At 41.9% G+C, this 22,342-nt stretch overlaps 1 protein-coding gene across 2 annotated transcripts in view; it reads right to left on the bottom strand.

Moving 5' to 3' along the window:
• The window catches only part of LOC124126178 (sine oculis-binding protein homolog), a 99,123-nt gene that overhangs the window by 65,504 nt on the left and 11,277 nt on the right, over positions 1-22,342 (bottom strand). Inside the window, exon 1 of one of the 2 annotated variants that reach the window (XM_046489561.2) lies at positions 7,955-8,163. The exons of the other annotated variant lie outside the window; for it this stretch is intronic. The gene's annotated coding sequence lies outside the window, so the exon portion shown is untranslated. Of the gene's footprint in view, positions 1-7,954; positions 8,164-22,342 lie in introns of those variants that run through there. 2 annotated transcript variants of the gene reach the window in all.

Below are 22,342 nucleotides of genomic sequence, written 5' to 3'. Positions count from 1 at the left end.
AACCTTACAAAGAAACATTCTGTCTTTTGTAAGAAAGAAGAATATTCATTAACTGACAATATTTATTTGAGGGAAACTGACATTTACCAGAACATTAAATTCATATTCAAATATGAAACACATCAAACGTTCCTTTACTATCACCCATTTTTTCTAGTTATCCTTATCAAGTTTTATAATGTGATACTCTACAATCTTCATATTTCTTACATAAAACTGTATCGTCTTTTTAATCAAAACTGAAGAAGCAATGAAATTCTAGGAAGAATCCATATATATTGTGATTGCTGTCATTGGTTTCAGGCTGAAAACTTGACAGGGTCTGTCTTGCTAGATTTCTGAGAGTTATATATTATAACAAAAAGGACATTATATATCTGGTATTAATAAAAATGAAATCTGAAGCAGGCTATCTTAAAATAATATATACAGCACATTACAGCGGAAGAGAGAATCTCTACACCTCATGAACATAATGGTCAGTCTAATTTATCACAAAAGTGTCAATACAAAAAGAGATTTATTGTAATTAGTGTCACATTCATAAGGACAAATGAACAATATTCTGGTTTCACATCATCAATTTACACTAAGTAACAGCCCAACGGCAACCCTTAAGTTCTTTCAAACAATAGTCATGCTAAATTTTGTTCAAGTTCTATATTTGTTCATTGAGACTATGAGATATTATCTTGTTTTTGTAAAATGACATCAATGTCATCAGATCCTCCCACAAAAGGGGATGAAACTCTGCACATCAAATTGCAAAACTATAGACAATTTGCCCACCTATACCCCATGTTTAAAAATAAACAAATTTATCAGAAAATTGAAAACCAACATGAATTGTGCTCTCTGTGTGTGTGTGTGTGTGTGTGTGTGTGTGTGTGTGTGTGTGTGTGTGTGTGTGTGTGTGTGTGTGTGTGTGTGTGTGTGTGTGTGTGTGTGTGTGTGTGTGACAGAGTTCAACATGAATACCCCACTCAGACACAGTATGCTGACTCCAAGCCGACCAGTCCTCGTTTTAGCCCCAACTAGCCAAGTGCCAGGCAGGGTAATGACAGTCCTTGCTCTCATGACCACACAGCCAGGCCAAAGCTGAGACCTGGTAATGTACAGGACATACAAAGCAGCCATTGTGACCATTTGATTAAAATTGGTCCTCTGAAACCTGTGCCGACCGATCGTAAGAGGAGACCAAACGGATCAGTTGGTCAGGCTCGGTGACTTGGTTGACTGCAGGGCATCGTACCCGACTGTGTTGATTGTCTGGTCCAGACTTGATTATTTACAGGCTACTGATACAACTGAAATATCGCTGAGCAAAGTGTCAAACAGTAAACAAATCTGATCCCCGCTTCATATGCCGGGAGATAAAATGAATGAAAATCCTGTATGCTTATCAAAAATATGATTTTTAAACAGTTTACTTTTTATTTTGTAAATAACTTTCTTTTCAAGACATTTTAAGGAAAATAGCTTTAAAGTCAAATGTGACAAAATCATATTATTTTATCACATCCTTTGGGCATATTGACCAAAATCACATCAATCTAGCCTGATATAAAAAACATAGAAGCTCCAAATAAATTACAATTATATATTATATCCACTTTCCCGATCTCGACAACTGGATATGACTCACAGCACAACATAAAGTCATTATGGCAAAGGATGTTTCACATGAGATCAACACCATCAAAACAATATATCGACGAGACAGTCAGTAAACTTCTGTTTCCAAACAACCATTACCGAAATTGTGACAAACCTTTGACTACCGGTAATGAAGTTTTGCATGTGTGAGAATGAGGCCTATGAAGCCTACAAATGTGTTAGAAATGGATAGTGTCATGGAAACCTCTGTAACGACAGTGCTTAAAGCAAGTGTAACAAGAAACTAACTATTATTTTATGATCAGTCTAACAGTTAGGATTCACATTCTTACTATGTCTAAACAAAAATACCCAGAGGGCAACAGGATACCTGTCTGGGTCTTTCTCTGAAGTGTGTGGAGTGGTTCAGATTCCCTTCAAATTGAGTTGAAATGTCTGATGCCTGCAATCATTTCAAAATGTGCTTGTATCATATGTCATGAAAACTCGGACTGCAATGTTACTTCTTAAACAACATCACAATGTATTTGCTCCGAGGTGCAATGCTCAACTATATTGAATTGAAATTTTATGTTGGGTTTTCAAAAGTTAGTGGCCATTGGTGACATCAAACATCTACCAAAAAAGACAAATAACCTGTAAGACTGGTCATCCTTTTGACCTAATGTTTGACTTTATTTAGGGGACAGGAACTGACCTAAATGTCTGGGTCCTGTTCTATCAAGCGATTGTATCGCACTGTTTGTTTGTTTGTTTGTTTGTTTGTTTGTTTGTTGTTTATCGCCACACTCAGCAATAATCCAGACAGTGGTATGCCGGTGGTATGTAAATAATCTAGTCTGGACCAGACTATCCACTGATGGACATCATGAACATCAATCCACACAATTGGGATCAATGACATGCATCAACCTAGTCAGCGAGCCTGAACATCCGATCCCATAAGTCACCTCTTTCGACAAGCATAGTCACCTGTTATGGCAAGCATGGGTTGCTGAACACCTATTTTACCCCTGATCTTCACGGGTAGGTGTAGCACTATGACTGTCATAAGTATGATCATCTTAGCACTATGATTGCTTAGTGGAAGAGGGCCCTGGGAGCTCGGTCATAGGTAATTGCCTTGCTTCACCATCCTGAAGATGGGTTCCATGTGAGTGAGTGAGTCTGGGGGTTATCTCTGGACAGTGAATAGTGGCCTGAGGAACCCAGCTGTGGACAGTGAATAGCGGTCTGAGGAACCCAGCTCTGGACAGTGAATAGTGGCCTGAGGAACCCAGCTCTGGACAGTAAAAAGTGGCCTGAGGAACCCAGCTCTGGACAGTGAATAGTGGCCAGCTCTGGACAGTGAATAGTGGCCAGCTCTGGACAGTGAATAGTGGTCTGAGGAAGCAAGCTCTGGACAGTGAATAGTGGCCTGAGGAACCCAGCTCTGGACAGTAAATAGTGGCCAGCTCTGGACAGTGAATAGTGGACAGCTCTGGACAGTGAATAGTGGCCTGAGGAACCCAGCTCTGGACAGTGAATAGTGGACAGCTCTGGACAGTGAATAGTGGCCTGAGGAACCCAGCTCTGGACAGTGAATAGTGGCCTGAGGAAGCAAGCTCTGGACAGTGAATAGTGGTCTGAGGAAGCAAGCTCTGGACAGTGAATAGTGGACAGCTCTGGACAGTGAATAGTGGCCTGAGGAAGCAAGCTCTGGACAGTGAATAGTGGACAGCTCTGGACAGTGAATAGTGGCCTGAGGAAGCAAGCTCTGGACAGTGAATTGTGGCCTGAGGAACCCAGCTCTGGACAGTGAATAGTGGCCTGAGGAACCCAGCTCTGGACAGTAAATAGTGGCCTGAGGAACCCAGCTCTGGACAGTGAATAGTGGTCTGAGGAACCCAGCTCTGGACAGTGAATAGTGGCCAGCTCTGGACAGTGAATAGTGGTCTGAGGAACCCAGCTCTGGACAGTGAATAGTGGCCTGAGGAACCCAGCTCTGGACAGTAAATAGTGGCCTGAGGAAGCAAGCTCTGGACTGTGAATAGTGGCCAGCTCTGGACAGTGAATAGTGGTCTGAGGAATCCAGCACTGGACAGTGAATAGTGGTCTCAGGAACCCAGTTCTGGACAGTGAATAGTGGCCTGAGTAATCCAGCTCTTGACTGAATAGTGGCGCCTTGTACAACTGGTCCCCACTTGGGGGATGGAACATTGTTAAGGCTCATGGGCCCACCGACTCTAATTTTTGAGAAAATCTAAAAAGAAAAATCAATTTTTTCCCCGCCGATAGCCACATGGTCAGTTATTTTATTTGGTATCATCACCTTTTAATAAAAAACATATGAATTTACCATGGTAAGCTAGTAAAGAGAAACATAATCAATCTTTGTTGATCTCGAAGCCGAACATGAATAGCCTCCCTTGACAATTGTCCGTATTGTAAGTGGTAGAATTTTTAGTGTTACAAGGGGCTTTATCGTCACAAATGGCACGAGCACGTTTTGAGCACAGAATAAGTATGCCAGAGGCATTCTGCATTAAAAAAAAATGCTTCTGGCTTTTTCGGGGGTTTTTCCCTCCTCCAACCCTGGACTTTGGGCTGAAAAATCCGTAATCCTAAAAATAAAAAAAGCCTGGCCTAACAGCAATGTCACTAGAATCCTCATCAATAATTTCCACAAAGCGATCGTAGTGCTACGATTGTCGTAAGTCTATGTTAAAGTATAGGAGTTATGATCATCTTAGTGCTACGACTGCCATAAATCTATGTTCTAGTATGGGAGTTATGATCATCTTAGTGCTACGACTGTCGTAAGTCTATGTTAAAGTATAGGAGTTACGATCATCTTAGCCCTAATCTGGATGAGTTCCAATGTTCACACAGTTTAGCCTTTTGAAGGTTCATATTCCAATGAACTCACACAAATGATAGTCAATTCTTAATTAATTCCACTTGTCTCAAATAATTTCTGTGTTCTCTTCGACAGTTTTAATGTATGATTCTCAGCTGCACCACTTCATATCAGTGACAGATTTATGAATATGACACGCCACACGACAGTTCAAGTTTCACAGAAAACAATGCCAGTAGATATCTTAAGTCTCATACCTTTCGTAAAGTTTAAGGAGGCTGTATCTTATGAGCAAACATGATGCCATTTGACATAATGATATTTCAAATAGTTCATGTGTCTGACATGTTCTTTTGTTGATTTACATTTTAACCTTTTTAACCTATTCCCTCATTACTGCAATCTCCTAGCATGACACACAAGACGTTACATTCTGAGGAATAAATAGCACTGGACAAACTTGCACAGGAGTAACAAGTGTGGGTGACGAGTGCAGAAGAGTAGATATCAGGTGATGGAGAAACGGAATATTGAAATCACTTGATGCTGATGTGCCATCATGATGTGTGACAGGTGTGAAGTGAGTGGTGCTGGTGTGTTGTGGATGAGTGAGTGAAGTAAATTAGTATTGAGGTGAGGTGAGGTGAGGTAGCGTCCAAGATTATTGCACTTATATAGCGACGTGCATGCACGTGTGTGTGTGTGTGGCTGCTTGTACTAGTCCGGAGTGATGCCAATTTATAGTGCTAGCCCACTGAGATACCATGCCGCTGTTTAACATGAATACCACACTCAGACACAGTATACAGACTCTGAGCCGACCAGTCCTTGTTTAAGCCCCTTAATGCCAAGCGCCAGACAGGGTAACAACAAGTACCATCTATTAATGTCTTTTTGGTATGACGCAGCCGGGGATGGAACCCCAATCCTTCCGCTCTCCGGGCAGACGCTCTACCACTAGACCACGGAGGCGGTCAAATTAGTATTGAAGCTACTTGATGCTCATGTGTGATAGGTGTGAAGTGAGTGGTGCTGGTGTGTTTTGGATGAGTGAGTGAGTGGAGTAAATTAGTATTGAAACTACTTGATGCTGATGTGTGACCATGATGTGTGATCATGATGTGTGATAGGTGTGAAAAGTGTGATGTTGGTGTGTTGTGGATGAGTGAGTGAGTGGAGTAAATTAGTATTGAAGCTACTTGATGCTCATGTGTGATCATGATGTGTGATAGGTGTGAAAAGTGTGATGTTGGTGTGTTGTGGATGAGTGAGTGAGTGGAGTAAATTAGTATTGAAGCTACTTGATGCTGATGTGTGATAGGTGTGAATTGAGTGGTTTTGGTTTGTTGTGGATGAGTGAGTGAGTGAGTGGAGTAAATTAGTATTGAAGCTACTTGATGCTGATGTGTGATCATGATGTGTGATAGGTGTGAAGTGAGTGATGTTGGTGTGTTGTGGATGAGTGAGTGGAGTAAATTAGTATTGAAGCTACTTGATGCTGATGTGTGATCATGATGTGTGATAGGTGTGAAGTGAGTGATGTTGGTGTGTTGTGGATGAGTGAGTGGAGTAAATTAGTATTGAAACTACTTGATGCTGATGTGTGATAGGTGTGAATTGAGTGGTTTTGGTTTGTTGTGGATGAGTGAGTGAGTGAGTGGAGTAAATTAGTATTGAAGCTACTTGATGCTGATGTGTGATCATGATGTGTGATAGGTGTGAAGTGAGTGATGTTGGTGTGTTGTGGATGAGTGAGTGGAGTAAATTAGTATTGAAGCTACTTGATGCTGATGTGTGATCATGATGTGTGATAGGTGTGAAGTGAGTGGTGTTGGTTTGTTGTGGATGAGTGAGTGAGTGGAGTAAATTAGTATTGAAACTACTTGATGCTGATGTGTGATCATGATGTGTGATAGGTGTGAAAAGTGTGATGTTGGTGTGGACCAGACAATCCAGTGATTGACATCATGAGCATTGATCCACGCAATTGGGATCGATGACATGCATCAACCAAGTCAGCGAGACCTTACCACCCAATCCTGTTAGTCGCCTCCTACGACAAGCATAGTCACCTTTTACGGCAAGCATGGGTTGCTGAAGACCTATTCTACCCCGGATACTGACGGGTTGAGTGGGTGTGTGGAGTGAGTGAAGCTATAGTCAATGATTTAAGGAGAGAGAGCAAAATCTGTATGTTCATTTTGACCATGATTTCACCCTTGAACTTTAACCACAATTATTTAATGGTTCCAATTTGTGGAAAATTAGTTTTAAATATCTGGCAACCAAGGCATAAAAAGTCTGCCCTTAAGAAGATATAGTCCTTACAAAGTTGTTATTTAAATTAGGATAGCTGTCTTAAGGGAACTTAGCTAGCTAAATGTGATTCCATATATTGATTCCATCTGATTCTAGTGCATATGAATCTGACCCATGAAGATCCAGGGTAGAATAGGTCTTCGGCAACTCATGCTTGCTGTAAAAAGCGACTATGTTTGTTGTAAGAGGTGACTTACGTGATTGGTTGGCCAGGCTTGCTGACTTGGTTCATGCTTGTATGTCATCATATCCCAATCGCATGGATCGAGGTCATGATGTCAATCACTGGATTGTTTGGTCCAGACTTGATTATTTACAGATCGCCATCATACAGCTGGAATATTGCTGTGTGCAATGTTAAACAACAAACAAAACAAAAAACTTATGAATCTATAAGTTAATGGTTATCATAATTACACAACAGCACTCTCTGTGTAATAACACCATCTAGTCCTAGACCTGAATTAGACAGCTCCCCTTTAACGCCTACCCAGCAATACAGTCTACAATGTATTCCATTTTGGAAAAATCAACAACAAAAACATCCCTCCATCATTGCAAGCTACTTTTGTCTGTGTCTGTAGAGAGGTACACAATTGGCAATTGTCTGCTACTTCAATGATGGTAAATGGGCATTGCCCCAGACTGTACCAGATCAGGATTCACTTACAGGGATGTCAAGAGACCTAGCAGGGTCAATAGACCTCTCAATGTCAGAAACTAACAACTTTGTCAACATTTCCCCACAACGCCTCTACGGACCCACATCTCTCCACCTTGAAAGATGATCAGTTATCAATCAATTGATTGCTATTAGCTAATTAATGATCCCTATTTAGATCCTATTCACGACCCATTCTCATTTTTCCAATTAGACAGTCAGTGGCTATTGTAACAGACGAGCATCTGATAGAAGCTTATTTCATCAGCTTAAGAGGCGGACGGCTTTCTCTTTGAAGTGTCGCCTCGTCAACTAGCGGGGAACTGTAACCCTGACACACACTGCTACCATAAACTGATAGAATACAAAGAAAAATTCAAAGAGAAATTGATGAGGTTTTCAAAGAGATATATAGGTGTCACGGAGTCGCAATGGGCCCCGGCGATAGCAGGGCCTCAGGTAGCAACTGGAGAATGGTGGCAGACGACCAAACTAGAGCCATATCGGGTCTCCCCTACCTTAACGGCAATGCCTGCCCCTCCCCTGCAGATGTCTTCCGTGGTGTATTAATCTCAGTCCTTATTGATTCAGAGTGGAAATTGGCTGTAACACTATAGCCTCTTAGTCTAGGGACAGGGAGAATGTTGGAATTGGTGTAACCCGACACCTCCAGCTAGGGTGTTGCCGTCTGCATAAGGAAATTACTTCAAGCGGGTCCCGCCACATGTCTGCCGTAGCTAGTCTATCTACCGCTCCGATTTCATGGCAGATAAATAGCATAACAAATACAATTATAATAGCAAAAAATTGGGTAATTTGATCTGTTCCCAAAATGTCAGTATTGAAGCCCTGTCGTGCTTTTATTCAGCGGAGCACCGTTCCTCCCATTTGTTCGGCGGATCAGGTGTCACAAATAGCAACGATCACGTTGCATTATTTCTGTGCACTCCCCAGAATCATAATATGTGCTTCCTCCGTGCTCCATACAAGTGAACATTTCTCAGTCTGGGTCGAAGTAGACGTGGTGGTATACTCTCCATGTAACATCCACGCAGGCCGTTTGTCATGTAGTTTTGAAGACTACACCTGAATTTTTGACATTTGATCTCCTCGCCTAATAAAATTTCTGGCCGTTGCGTCTGCTCTAGGCAACACGAGCCCTAGACAGCTGGGAAGACGGCTCGGGTTGCAGGAAATAATTACAAATTTCCATGAGTGAAAAATACAAGCTACTTTAGAGGCGTAGAGCAATATCAACCACTGCAATATGGAGCCTGAAATAGTTTTTCTATTACATCGATCGTAAATTTCATGAGGTTTGCCGCCGTCCCACAAGGATTTACCTACGTATATCGTCTATCTCAAGTTCTTTCTTTGATCAATACATCCATTCATTAAAGGACTTTCTTTTCGGAACTGACGCTGGGTCCCATATCAGGTTAACGTCACCATTGCAACTTCCTTGACTGTTACGCGAAGGCCACATCGGCCGTTCATTGATCCAAAGGCCATACTGCATAATAACGGGTATCAAATTTACACAATTTGTGAGATGGAATATGTATAAAATATGCAATTACAGCAGTCAACTGCGCGACGGTGGGTATCTAATTTAATATTAATAATTTTATGTTTGAAATTTGATCTCCAAACAGACGGGGTACGTTTCATCACTAGGCTTTGTGCATGACAAAACAAAAAATGGCCAAAGTTTTCTTAAAGATTCACAATCGATTTTTGCAAACCGTTTTAATGGATAGGCTGTTTGGCAGACTTAGGTTACCTACTCAAAATTATCTTGTTCAATCGGGAACTGGGGAACTCGAATCTAATATTACAATCAACACAAACTGTAAATGGTGATTACTTAACAATGTGCATCAGGTTCTTACTGGGCCTTGTCTTCAGTAATGTCTGGTAGTAGCTGCAGAACAGGAATGGTGACCACGTTAATGCTTGCATCATACGTCTAAGTCGAATAATTCAAATTTCACAAAAAAAATTCCATCACTCCTATTCATTATACAACATATTGCATCAATCAAAAATATCTTCGTGACACGAAACTGGGATAAAAATACATATATGAATTAATAATTTGAAGGGTATTACTGAAATGTTAACATGGCATGTCAATATTTCCCTGAAGATGCATTTTTTAGGATGCCGATGTGGCGTAATTCTTTATATACTACTCACAACAAGTTAAGGAACGCCAACAACTGGACGGATGTGTTGCAACAGCCACCAGCCAGGACAGACTACCTACAGTTCTTCGAAAACGTCTGGTGGTCTTTAACTTCTTTTGAGTAATATATAATTTCTTACATGGAGCATAGAAAATATTTTTTGCATTAAAATCTTTAAAAATATGAAACCTCTAAAAAACATTTTGGGTTTAAACAACGTACATGGATTTATTTTAAATTCTCTTCTGATACACCAAAAGAGCAAATGACTGTCATCAAACCAAACAAATGTTTCATGTTTAAAGGATTAAGCCATTCGGATGAATGATTATGTCGCCCGATTTCCTGTTGTTCAAAACTGCCCACTTCATTTATAAATTTTATGTATGCTAAGTTAACAATGCGGAATCTCACCACGAAGCATACTGAATTTGTAAAGTGTTTTCTTTCGCTTTTTAACATGGCATCGTTTGTAAAAGGTCGAGAAGAGACAGATTTGCCTAGAAAACCTATTCATCGGCGGTTGGGCTTGCGCGTCTGACGTTCTGGCACTAGTATAAATATTTAATTCGACCAATAGCTGTAAGCCCGGGCATTTGTCTGCCGCGATTACCGACACTCAACCCCCTTGCGACCACGAGACGACACCCCACCCCCAACCACAGCCCCAAGGCCTCGTGTTCTCGGTTCTGTGAGCAACTGATGACGTTGCTGAAGGCGATAATTCCTCCCGCCCTTGGCTCCCCAACACATCTTCCCAGTGTGACAAACATCCAAAATCCCTGCCCCATCCACAATCCTACATCACCACTCGGTCAACCCAGATCCTGGCCCCTATACCTCATCTTCACCCTTGTTCCATTCATCAGCCACCCCAAGGGGATTGATTGTTGGTTAGGATAGGTACCTATCAGCCCGTGGTGATCCAATACTGGGCCGGGTGGTCAGGCTCGGAAACTTAGTTGATGGCGTGTAACCGTACCCCAACGGCGGACAATATCGATCGCTGGATTGTCCATGTAAACCACCATTGAACTATATAATAGCCTACACAATGTACCAATGCCAACAACATGCCTCCTATGTTCAATGTGTACGTACACGTGTTAAAGGAGTTCTGAAAGTACGAACCCTTGGGAACCCCGGGTGAGAATATAGGCCCCCAGCAACTTATGCTTGTCTTTCGCGGCGACCAAATGGATCGGGTGATCAGGTGATTTGGTTAACTGCATGTTATCGTATCCAAATTGCGTGGATCGATGCTCATGAAATCGACGACAGGATTGTCTGGACCACACTCGAGTATTTATAGATTGCCGCCACGTTGGTGGAATATTGCTGAGCGGACGTTAAACAACAAACAAACCAATCAAGTCAACAAACATCTATCACCACAAGCACGCACACACAAATACACGCACGCACACGCACACGCACTCTGCACGAACGCAAACACACACGCACGCACACACACGAACACACACGCAAGCAAATAAAATAAAAAAACAACCCAATCCCAAAGCCCCCAAATCCTTAACGTCCACCTTGACGTTACTAGACTTCGTGACTAAAAAATAAAAGCAAAGAAAATCCCATGTGAACTATCCAGTGACATATGTGAAACATTCAGATCTCATTTCATTTAATGCTGCGGAATCAGTGGAGCGTTGTATGAATAAATGAAGAGTTATCAAGTACATTAGCACAATGGGGTGATGATCCGACTGGCAAGACCACTGACATGACGGCGGCGGCGTGTAATTCACTCCTTGTTCTGTTCGCTCCAACGCACCTGTAGCAGTGAACGGAGTGAATGTGCTTTACGCATGAGGAAATGAAACATAGATCAAGGTAATTGGCAATGAGAAGTCAAATCTACAAAAGATGATTGCAAACTTGTGGTCAAAAGAGTGAGCATTTGTCAAAATCTGTTATGCCAAGGTAGCCATTGTGAAGTCGATGTTACGGAAACAGTGGTCAATAATGTGAGCATTTGCTGTTTGTTTGTTTGTTCCAGCTATATGGCGGCAGCCTGTAAAAACTGAGATTGACATCATGAGCATCAATCTACGCAGTTGGGATACGATCGCGATGACAATGCATTAACCAAATCAGCGAATCTGCCGTTATATCTTCACGGGGAAAGACAAGCATTGGTTGCTGAAAACCATTTCTCACCCTGATCTTCACGGGGGGAGTCAAGCATTGGTTGCTTGAAGGCCAATTCTAACCCGGATCTAGCGGGGTAAGACAAGCATTGATTACTGAAGACCAATTTCAACCCGGATCTTCACAGGGGAGACCATCTTCTCGAGGCAAGGGAGTTAACTGACTGTAAAAGACCAGTTGAAGCGCCACCAATGGCTATTACGAGTTATGTCCATTCTATGTCTCGCCTATTGACCAATCAGATTACACCTCTCATATCACTACACGTCAGTGCTTCAAACAAAATGGGGCGCCTGGTCAAGACGATCTGAATGATAATCAAAATCGTTTTTGTAATATATAGGGTCTTACTTCGCGAAGTGAATCCAGTGACGTGGGCATCTTGATTTAAAACATGAAAACATTTGGAAAATATCTGTTGACGCCGATTTGGCGGTACACATGCTTTGCAAACCCTGCAATCGACCGAAATCTGCACGGCAGTTTACGAACTGGATGTCGATTTCATTACGCGATTTTGATTGGACTATTCATAGACTCGTTAGTCCAGCCCAAATATAACTCCATAATTGCGGCCTAGTTCGGCAAGGGTGGAAACTGGACTTTTATAGTCAGTTAACTCGTTTGCCTCGGGAAGATGGGTTGCTGAAGACCAATTCCAACTCGGACCTGCAAGGGAACCTGTTATCAACATATGCAGGACAACCTCGTTTATCCGGATAATTCTGCAGAAGGTGAAACATCCGGAGTAAAGAATTACAACTAGGTAGCAGAGCCCTTAAGGATATCCGGTGTATTAAGAATCTTAACTTCTCTGTGATATAGAGGGACTCATTCACCGTCTTAACAGTTCTGCATGAAAGTATAATTAATAGTATAGTGTAACATTTTTGGACATTATAATTCATTAGTCTACATTCGCCGAACCAACACTGCAATCTTAAGGTCCCAACCACTACTAAGATACCCGTATCACATACATCACCACCGACCATTGCTTGGTTGTTTCATTTTCAGCTACCATCAAACATGGATGTATACTAACTTTTGACCGTTTTTTATGTGAAAACATCATCATTTCTACATGTCAGTGTGTTAAATTTCTGCAAATGAATAGAACGTCTGCATTTAAATTTTTCCCTCAATTTCGAACAAACACACACACACACACACGCACACGCACGCGCGCGCACACACACACACACACACACACACACACACACACACACACACACACATTCCACTAATGATGGCATACAGTGCCATGACGTCACGCAATGAGGTTAGGATACATTGATGGCATAGTCGAAAGAACGTCGCTAATCACCTTCACCTTGTTTGATATATACGTGTAACTCGGTAATAGAAACTCGGCATTTGATTATCTTCTGCACGTTTCAAGTCCGCGACAGATTGATTTTTGATATGTCGTTAAATCGCCCGATTCACGGCAGTTCGAGTTGCGCAGTAAACACAAACCCAACAGACATCCCTACCGGTATCTACACACAGTGAGTTAGTTAGTGAGGGAGGTTTACCACCACTTTTAACGCCGTATTTCAGTGGTGCCGCGACGTGTCAGTTTAATGTGGGAGGAAATCCCGAAGCGATGCAGGTCCTAGACGTTTACCACTTTAGTGAAACCAACGAGTACGGGTGTAGTGATGACAAACCTAGACATATAATCGTGACGAACCAGAATTCGAACCCTCCTCCATCATTGGTTTCTGGCGTGCCCAAGGGACGCCACCCTGCACACAGAATTGTGGCTCCTTAAACGCCTGGGACCCGTGCCCCCGACATAACACACAGAGTGCAAACGACGAGCGTCCGACATGTGGGCTGACAGATCAACGGAGTTTCATTGTATGAGAAATTTGGTTACGGAAACAGACGACACTGGATAGAATATAGAACGTACCCGAAGCGACCGATATATGCCAGCAATTCATCACCTTGATTCTATTGCATATTGTAGGATTAAATCATTTTTTAAAAATCTCTTTTTCTGAAAATCATAGCCAGAAGAACTGAAATTGCTAATAATGTTGATTACGTATGGGGACCCAGGTGGGCCGATCGGAAATGCGATTTAATTTGCATGTTGAGTTGTGACTTCGGCATACCATGGCGGCAGGGCCATTCATCACCTTATGTAGAATGTTCTTTATGGTTTAAGATACACGATTAATAACGTGGATAAAAACCTGATGGAATGCATGATCTTTTTAACCAATGGGAAATATAGTGTGTGTGAGATTTCACACTAATTGATTAAAATACTTGTTTGGGAACTGCCGTCTCCAGATCCGGTTTAATTTTTTTTAAAGAATCTATTAGCATCCTAGTTCGAAATCCTCACTGCTGTGGGATGGATAGAGCGGAATATGCCTCATGACTTCGCAAGCTTAATAAGTAGCCCAGTGTCTGAAGTTTTCACCCGTCACACCGAAGATCTTGGTTCGATTCCTTACATGGATTTTGTGTGTGAAGTTCCTTCCTAGTGTCCCAAGATCTGATATGGCGGACCGCCTCCGTGGTCTTGTGGTAGAGCGTCCGCCCGGAGAGCGGAAGGTCCAGGGTTCGATCCCGGGCCGCGTCATACAAAAAGACGTTAAAAGATGGTACTTGTTGTTACCCTGTCTGGCGCTCGGCATTAAGGGGCTGAAACAAGGACTGGTCGGCTCGGAGTCAGTATACTGTGTTAAACTGCGGCATGGTATCTCAGTGAGCTAGCACTATAAATCGGCATCAGTCCGGACTAGTACAAGCAGCCACACACACACATACACGTGCATGCACGTCGCTATATAAGTGCAATAATCTTGGACGCGACGTTAAACCCAATTTCACCTCACCTCACCTCTGATATGGCGGAAGTTTTGCCAATACCATACCCACTCACTTAACGCAAACCCGTAGGGACCTGCGTTAGAATAGAACCCCAAAACTCTATGGGAGACGACGAAATTGGATAAGTGGTCAGACTCGTTGACCTGCATGTCATCATCGGATCCTGATCGCGTTGCTCATTATATCAAACACTTTTTGCTCTTGCCGTGATTCAGTTATTTACAGGCCGCCGTGATATTGCTGACTCACAGGAACTCGATATCAGCGTGTATAGCATTTATATTCGTAGAGAAAACAATCAGACCCCTCTATACATCTCTACAAATAAATTATGCTATACACACTATCATCGAGTTCCTATACGCTGACTGTGGCGTTAAAGTCAAAACACCGCTTGTACAAACCCCACATACAGACCCATGGCATGGGACATCCTCATGCTGTCACTGCTCCAGAATTGACTTTCAGATAACAAATATATGTTCCATATCCGTTTGTATACACCTAAACCTTGAAGTTAACTTTTTTTAAAGTACATATAATCCAGCCAAGCGCCAATGACTTACATACGTTCACTTAGCCTTAGCTGCATGAAACAACCTTTCACAGTAACCAGCTGTATCTTTTACACGTACATTTAATCATCTCCACAACTTCAATGAGCAATATAGGCAAAACATAACATTTTAACTTCTAAGAAGAAATATCAATCGCCAGTTTCATTTATTTATGCCCTAAAACAAAATTATATTCCGATCTTAAGAGTAATGCGGTTTGATAAAAAACTGAACAAATCTCAAAGACATTTGTCGGAATGAATCGTGACTCTTATTGTTCTTAGGGTTATATTATGCTGACACACACACCTCCTCCAATTTATGTAACATTTTTTTACATGCACACACATCCAAATGTGGTCAATGCTTCACTCACTCAACCCACCCACTCGACCCGTCGGGGTCCGGGGTAGAATAGGTCTTCAGCAACCCATGCTTGCCGTAAAAAGTGACTATGCTTGTCGTAGGAGGCGACTAACGGGATTGGGTGGTTAGGTCTCGCTGACTTGGTTGATGCATGTCATCGATCCCAATTGCGTGGATCAATGCTCATGATGTGAAACACTGGATTGTCTTGTCCAGACTCGATTATTTACAGACCGTCGTCATACTACTGAAATATTGTGGCGTTAAATAACAAACAAACATACTGGACCTTGCGAATGTGACACTTCGTGTGAGCTGTGACTGAATATCTCATAAATATGGGCTCCACAAAGCTAACTCAGCGCTAAGATGGTCGTTACTCACATACCGTAACATAGACATATGACTGTCGTATCGCTCAGACCGCTTTGTTGAACAGGGCACTGCAGTCCACAAGGACAGCCGGGCTTACAGTCTGTGTGATGTCATAGATTAATAACTTGTACTTGAAATGTCTCCAAGGAATGAAGCGCTAACAGAGAGCTTTTTGTACTCTGGAAGATAGCTAGCTTCCTCTGCAATAAACCTGAGTCTGTATGTGTGTTGTAAGTGAGATGGCAGTATTGCCTGAAGAGTTGCTACATCTATGTTAGGATTTAGTATGGGTGCCTTCAGGTACTACTGTTCAACTGCGACAATGTGAGGGAGTGAATATTGTTTTACGCAGTTTACTATGGTCGTCCATCCAGTACTACTGGTAAATAAGTACAATGTGAGGGAGTGAGTGTTGTTTTGTGCACAGTTTGCCATGATCGTCCATCAAATATTACTGGTAGATAGACGCAATGTGAGCAAGTAAATATGTGTCGTACAACTGAAAAACCAAAGATTATAATCAGAGCGAAACTTGAGAAAGTCTAGCTTACAAACAGCGGATCCTGGCACACAAGTAACGGACACAAGGCGGCAGAGCGAACTGCCGTGCAGAGTGAGTGAGTGAGTGAGTGAGTGAGTGAGTATGGTTTTACGCCGCTTTTAGCAATATTCCAGCAATATCACGGCGGGGGACACCAGAAATGGGCTTCACACAATGTACCCATGTCGGGAATCGAACCCGGGTCTTCGGCGTGACGAGCGAACGCTTTAACCACTAGGCTACCCGACCGCCCCTGCCGTGCAGAGGCTCAGTGGGTTATGGTTGAGAGATACAGCGTCTGTCTTTAATTGTTATTATTAATTATTCTACCGCATTATGATAGTTTTATACATACTGTCTACATTACATACAGACATATAGGTTTATGCTGAGTTTCAAAATTATAGAAAAACAATGATGGGTCTTGAGAGAGATCCCTCATTACCAACCTATATGTGTGTCCAGGTTGATCTACATCGTTTCACGAAATAGCTGTTAAGAATAGAAAAGGAAAACGATACGCATAGTTCTTGATGGATGTTGTAATCTGAATAATAGGTAGACGTGGTAAAATAATACCCATTTTCCAGCTTCCCTTTCTTCATCATCATCTTGTGTATAATGCCTCTGCCTAAGGCGTTGTTGTACAACTGACGGTATCTATTTACAGGTACGAATGATACCCCACTGCACGCGTTCACCTCACAGGTAAATACAGGTGACGCTGTCGAACGCTGGCGTCAATACCTACAGAGCAAGGCGGCAGGTCCCCGGTGGCGAGGATGACCATAGCAGTATTCTGTTAGCCGTACGGCGACTTGGCCTTTGTCTAAGGAGTCAAGTGATGTAGAAATGTTTTCATCCGAAACGTGTCAAAGTAACAACAGTTTGGGGAATTTAGAAATAGGGAATGTGATACGTTTCTCGAGTCTTCGCTACAATAGTCGTTGCCCGTAACGATATCTGCTATTACCGTCCATGACCAGGAGTTGCTGTCTTCCCTTAAACGGCATAGTTGTGGTTATCCAGTTTAAAACCCGAATGTAATCATGTAAGTATTGACAATAGCTGTTGTAAGGACTGGTCATCATTTATAATAGAGGGGTGGGCCAGTGTGATTAACGGGGTTGGTACGTGTGTGTGTGTGTGTGTGTGTGGGGGGGGGGGGGGGGGGGGGGGGGGTCATGAATAAATGACAGCAAGAAAGAGGTCATATTTATTTCAAATAGTGTTTTTGTTTGATTATTAATCTGAACATTATTTCGGTTCTGGTCACTTATTATGACTTATTATTATAGCGAGGGGGGTCATGACTGACTGACTGACTATGGTTTTACGCCGCTTTTAGCAATATTCCAGCAATATCACGGCGGGGGACACCAGAAATGGGCTTCACACATTGTACCCATGTCGGGAATCGAACCCGGGTCTTCGGCGTGACGAGCGAACGCTTTAACCACTAGGCTACCCGAGGGGGGTCATGAAAAATAGTTGCATGTATTTGGCGGGTCGGGGGCATGACAAATTGTTACATGTCGATACGCCGTACACAGAATGACAGGTCAATACCCATCACAACGCTGGCACCTTTGCCACCGAGATAAACGATATATTTATACTATTTAAATACCGGTAGGAAATAACTATTTCAAAATGTTGTGCAAATATAGTACTAGTAACTGTTTAGTTAGTTTATCTGTTTTATTTGTAGTGAAATGTCGTTATGACTAACGACGATCAGCCTTCATGGTCCGGACTGAATCCTCTGATCGGCCTCTAACATCGGTAAGCCGCTTATCTCAATGTCAGGACATCGCCATATATTTCTATGCCCCGCACGTTTCACTGTAATTAATCATTTAAATTATATAAAATGCATCCTGATGTATTATTTCACTTACATAGCGGCGTGACTTGTAAAAGGACGACAATAAGGAGTGAGTATGGTTTTACAACCCTTTTACAATATTCCAGCAATATCACAGCGGGGGACACCAGAAATGGGCTTCAAACTTTGTAACCATATTGGGAATCGAACCCGGGTCTTCGACGTGACGAGCTAACGCTTTAACCACTAGGCTACCCCATCGTCCAGGACATTTATAGGACACCAATTGCTGTTACAGCTCGGTCCTAAGGTTTACATATAAACTTTGTTCTATGGTCTGGTACCAGTTCAGTAGCGCACAGAGCACTTATGCACAGTGAATGCTGCGCTATACAAATGCATATTAAATTATTATTATTATTATTATAACTACACGTTCTATTTTTTAAATCATTTTTATTCTTCTCGGCAGGCACGGTATTCGTACAGATTTGTTTGACGCCGCACTGAGCAATACTCCAGTTATATGACGGCGGTCTGTAAATAATCGAGCCTAGAACTGACAATAAAGTGATTTATATCATGAGCATCGACCCACGCAAGTGCGAATCGATGACATGCAGTTAACCAAATCACCTGATCACCCGATCCATTTAGTCGCCGCGAAAGACAAGCATAAGTTGCTGGGGGCCTATATTCTCACCCGGGATTCCCAAGGGTTCGTACTTTCAGAACTCCTTTAACACGTGTACGTACACATTGAACATAGGAGGCATGTTGTTGGCATTGGTACATTGTGAAGGCTATTATTCAGTTTTTTGTAACACTGGGTTTCATCATCAGCGTCAACATTAATGCTTTCCACTTTTTTTCATATTTTACGGTATTATTTCTCGAGGCTATACATTCCTCTGCAAAAGCGGATATGTCGAGCAAAAGAAAGTATACACTTGAAAATAAGATTTGACCAAAATATTACAAACGTCATCAAAACGCCACTGAGCTGAAAACAGTCGCCGAAACACGACCAACTTACGGCCCAACACAACTACGATACCATTATGAAATACATTACTATCGAATAACCATTTCTTGTTTGTTTCATTTTTAGCCACCACCAAATTCCCGGCAGTTTATTTCGTTGATAATCTTTATGACAGATTCAGAAGAGAGTTTATTTGTTTCATACCAGAGACATAAAAAGTACCTCCTGGCAGCCCAAAACGCATATTGCACGTTGTAGCTGGTGCCTTGTGTGATAATAAAGACATAGTCTGTCTAACTGGGATAACATTTCTTATTTTTATGCTGATAAACATGACATGAATTGAGCTTACAGACAAACAAATTGAGTTTTGAACAGCTAGAATCACTCAAGCTAGAACTGCCATTTGACGCAAGCCAAGTTGCCCTTTAAATCTTCCCCAATGGTGAAGTGAGAGATTTGCGTTGAACGCTTCTCTGAACACAGCGAGTTCTGCTTTGAACAACTAATGTTTCATAAGAAAATATCACAACTCACTCAAGACAAGTTTAAAAACGACAACTGTAATAAAATAAAGTATTTAAATGAGTCGGAAATTCCGGAACACTTTCCAAAGCCCATGACAATCAACACAATACACAATGTGGTGTCGACTGCTCTCGATACGGCCCCTTCACTCATAACACCTCACAAGAAATGAAATATTAACCGGTTATAGTGTCATCTGAGACAGTCTTGATACAATACCATGCAGACACACGATGCCACACCGAGAATCGCCAAAGAAAGAGAGCTTGATATGTCGCTGATAACGAACCACATAGGGCCAAGTTACACGATAATAAGCCACCTTTATTCACCAACAGATCATTGCTACTTATCGTTGTGTGAAGCGAGAAGGTAACTATGGCTGGTCATATACAACTATTAGGCCTGTGATCCATCACTGTAATTAGTGGCTGTTATTCTGCCATTCTATCGTCGAGGGCCAACGATGGATCTCGCGCTGTCTTTCTCGGAACCTATAACTATACTAGGCTATTGATGACGCGAGCCCATAGTGATGAAGATAACAACTCGGCCTTTATCAAATTTGATGAAGCTAGGCTAGTGACTATTTCCAATTCGATCATTGATATCGTTTTTGATGTAGAATGCCTTGTCGGAGCTGTCCGTCTTTGAGGCACACCTGCATGGCATATTACAGGTGAGATAATTACTGCGGCGTCTTTGATGTTTACGTGCATCTCATGATGAATGTTCGTGGATGTCGTCTGACTGTGACGAAGTTCCGTGCTGGCTTTGGCATGACAAATGATCATTGTAACTTGAAGAGAAATCGGGAGATTGTAATTATTAAATAATAGAGTTTACTGGTGTCATGTTTCGTTTGAAAATGTCTTTATATACTAATGAAATTATTCATCATCTTCTGTTATCTTATCATTGCATGCGTAAAGTAATTATTAAAACTGTGATAGATCACTCGAAATTCTAGATGTTCCATAAAAGCATTCATTCAAACTTATTTCACTTGCGTAATTCATCAAAAAACAAATATAATGACACTGTTGTCATGCAGTCTTTGTAAATGTGTCAAAATGGAGTAAATTGGACACTGTATAATGGAGCTTAGAGATGTGGATTAAGCTACAGATATATCACTTAGTTTCTGCTTGTCAAAATGGACATAAGATCAGTGTTGGCTTGGCTGTAATTCGATGGGTCTGTGAATTTACAATCTTTGATTATATTAACCAGTGTCATTCTACAACGAAAACTTTAGCGCAAACTTAATTTAGAAATTGAAACGTCGACAACTTGAAGTCAACCGTTAATTCCGCACCATTGAGTAAAAGGAATTCGAGACAAGAGGTATGTCCATGGTGCCGGTATGGATGCTGACAGGACTAACACATACGTCGAGTTATAGGGGTGCAATGGGAGATCGAAGTATCGCAATTGCGCACGACCCGATGACAAGTAAACTATCAATAGTTAAGGTCGACACAGCGCTACAATAAGCAATCGTAGTGCTTGTATTATTGCATTAGTATTGCATTGGTGTTTTCAACAATTAAAAAATGCCCTCAATAGTCCCCTAAAATTGAAGGAACTCGAGTGTGTACTATCCCTGCCTGACCCGGGTATGTACTCTGCCTTGTATTCAAAAGAGCATCATCGAGCGATATCAAAAGCTGGAAGACTATTAGTCCCACGTGACCCAAAAGTAGCACAATAATGTAATGTAATGTAACAGAGGTCGTTCTGTACCTCCCACAAAAGGATCGCTTCTAACAGTTCCAAATTTCAAGTGGACCAAAGTAATAAAATACATTAAAATAATATTTTTCATTGGAAAATGAAACTATCTCTGAGTGAAGTTGCCTATATTGTGTGTGGTGGTTCTCCCTGGCATAGAAACTTATCCGCAAATTCGGCTAGACAGAGTCTTGTGTTAGAGATATGAGTGTACAGACAGATGCATGGAACCGTGAGCTATAACCCCATTTCTTACCATTATCCATCTCCCCGAGGTAAGGGCGTTAACTAAGTTACAGTTTGGCTGGACTAACGAGTTTATGCCTGGTCCAATCAAAATAACGTAACGAACTAGACATCCGGTTCGTCTGCAGGCATTACAAACATGTGTACCGCCATCTTGGCGTCGACAGATATTTTGCAAATCTTTTCACGTTTTTAATCAAGGTGCTCACGTGATTTGATGCACTTCGCGTTGTAAGACCCGTCTTGTTACCATATAGATCTTGATTATTGATCAGATCGTCTTGACTGGGCGCCGCCATTTTGTTCGAAGCAAATGCAAGCGATGTGAACTGAGGTGGAATCTCATTGGTGAATAGGAGGGTCAAAGAAGGGACATAACTTGTCATAGCAACTGGTGGCGCGACGATCGAGCCTGGATCCATCAGTGTTCGGCAAGGGTGGAAACTAGACTTTTATAATCAGTTAAGGCCCTTGCCTCGGGAAGATGACCAATATCCTGCACAGCTACCATCAGTTTGAATGCATTGGATTTGTC

Source organism: Haliotis rufescens, unplaced genomic scaffold (genome assembly GCF_023055435.1).
Source record: "Haliotis rufescens isolate VD_foot unplaced genomic scaffold, xgHalRufe1.0.p SCAF_5, whole genome shotgun sequence".
Lineage (NCBI taxonomy): Eukaryota > Metazoa > Mollusca > Gastropoda > Lepetellida > Haliotidae > Haliotis > Haliotis rufescens.
Note: the sequence above shows the minus strand (reverse complement) of the source record. Positions and strands in the feature narration are given on the sequence as shown.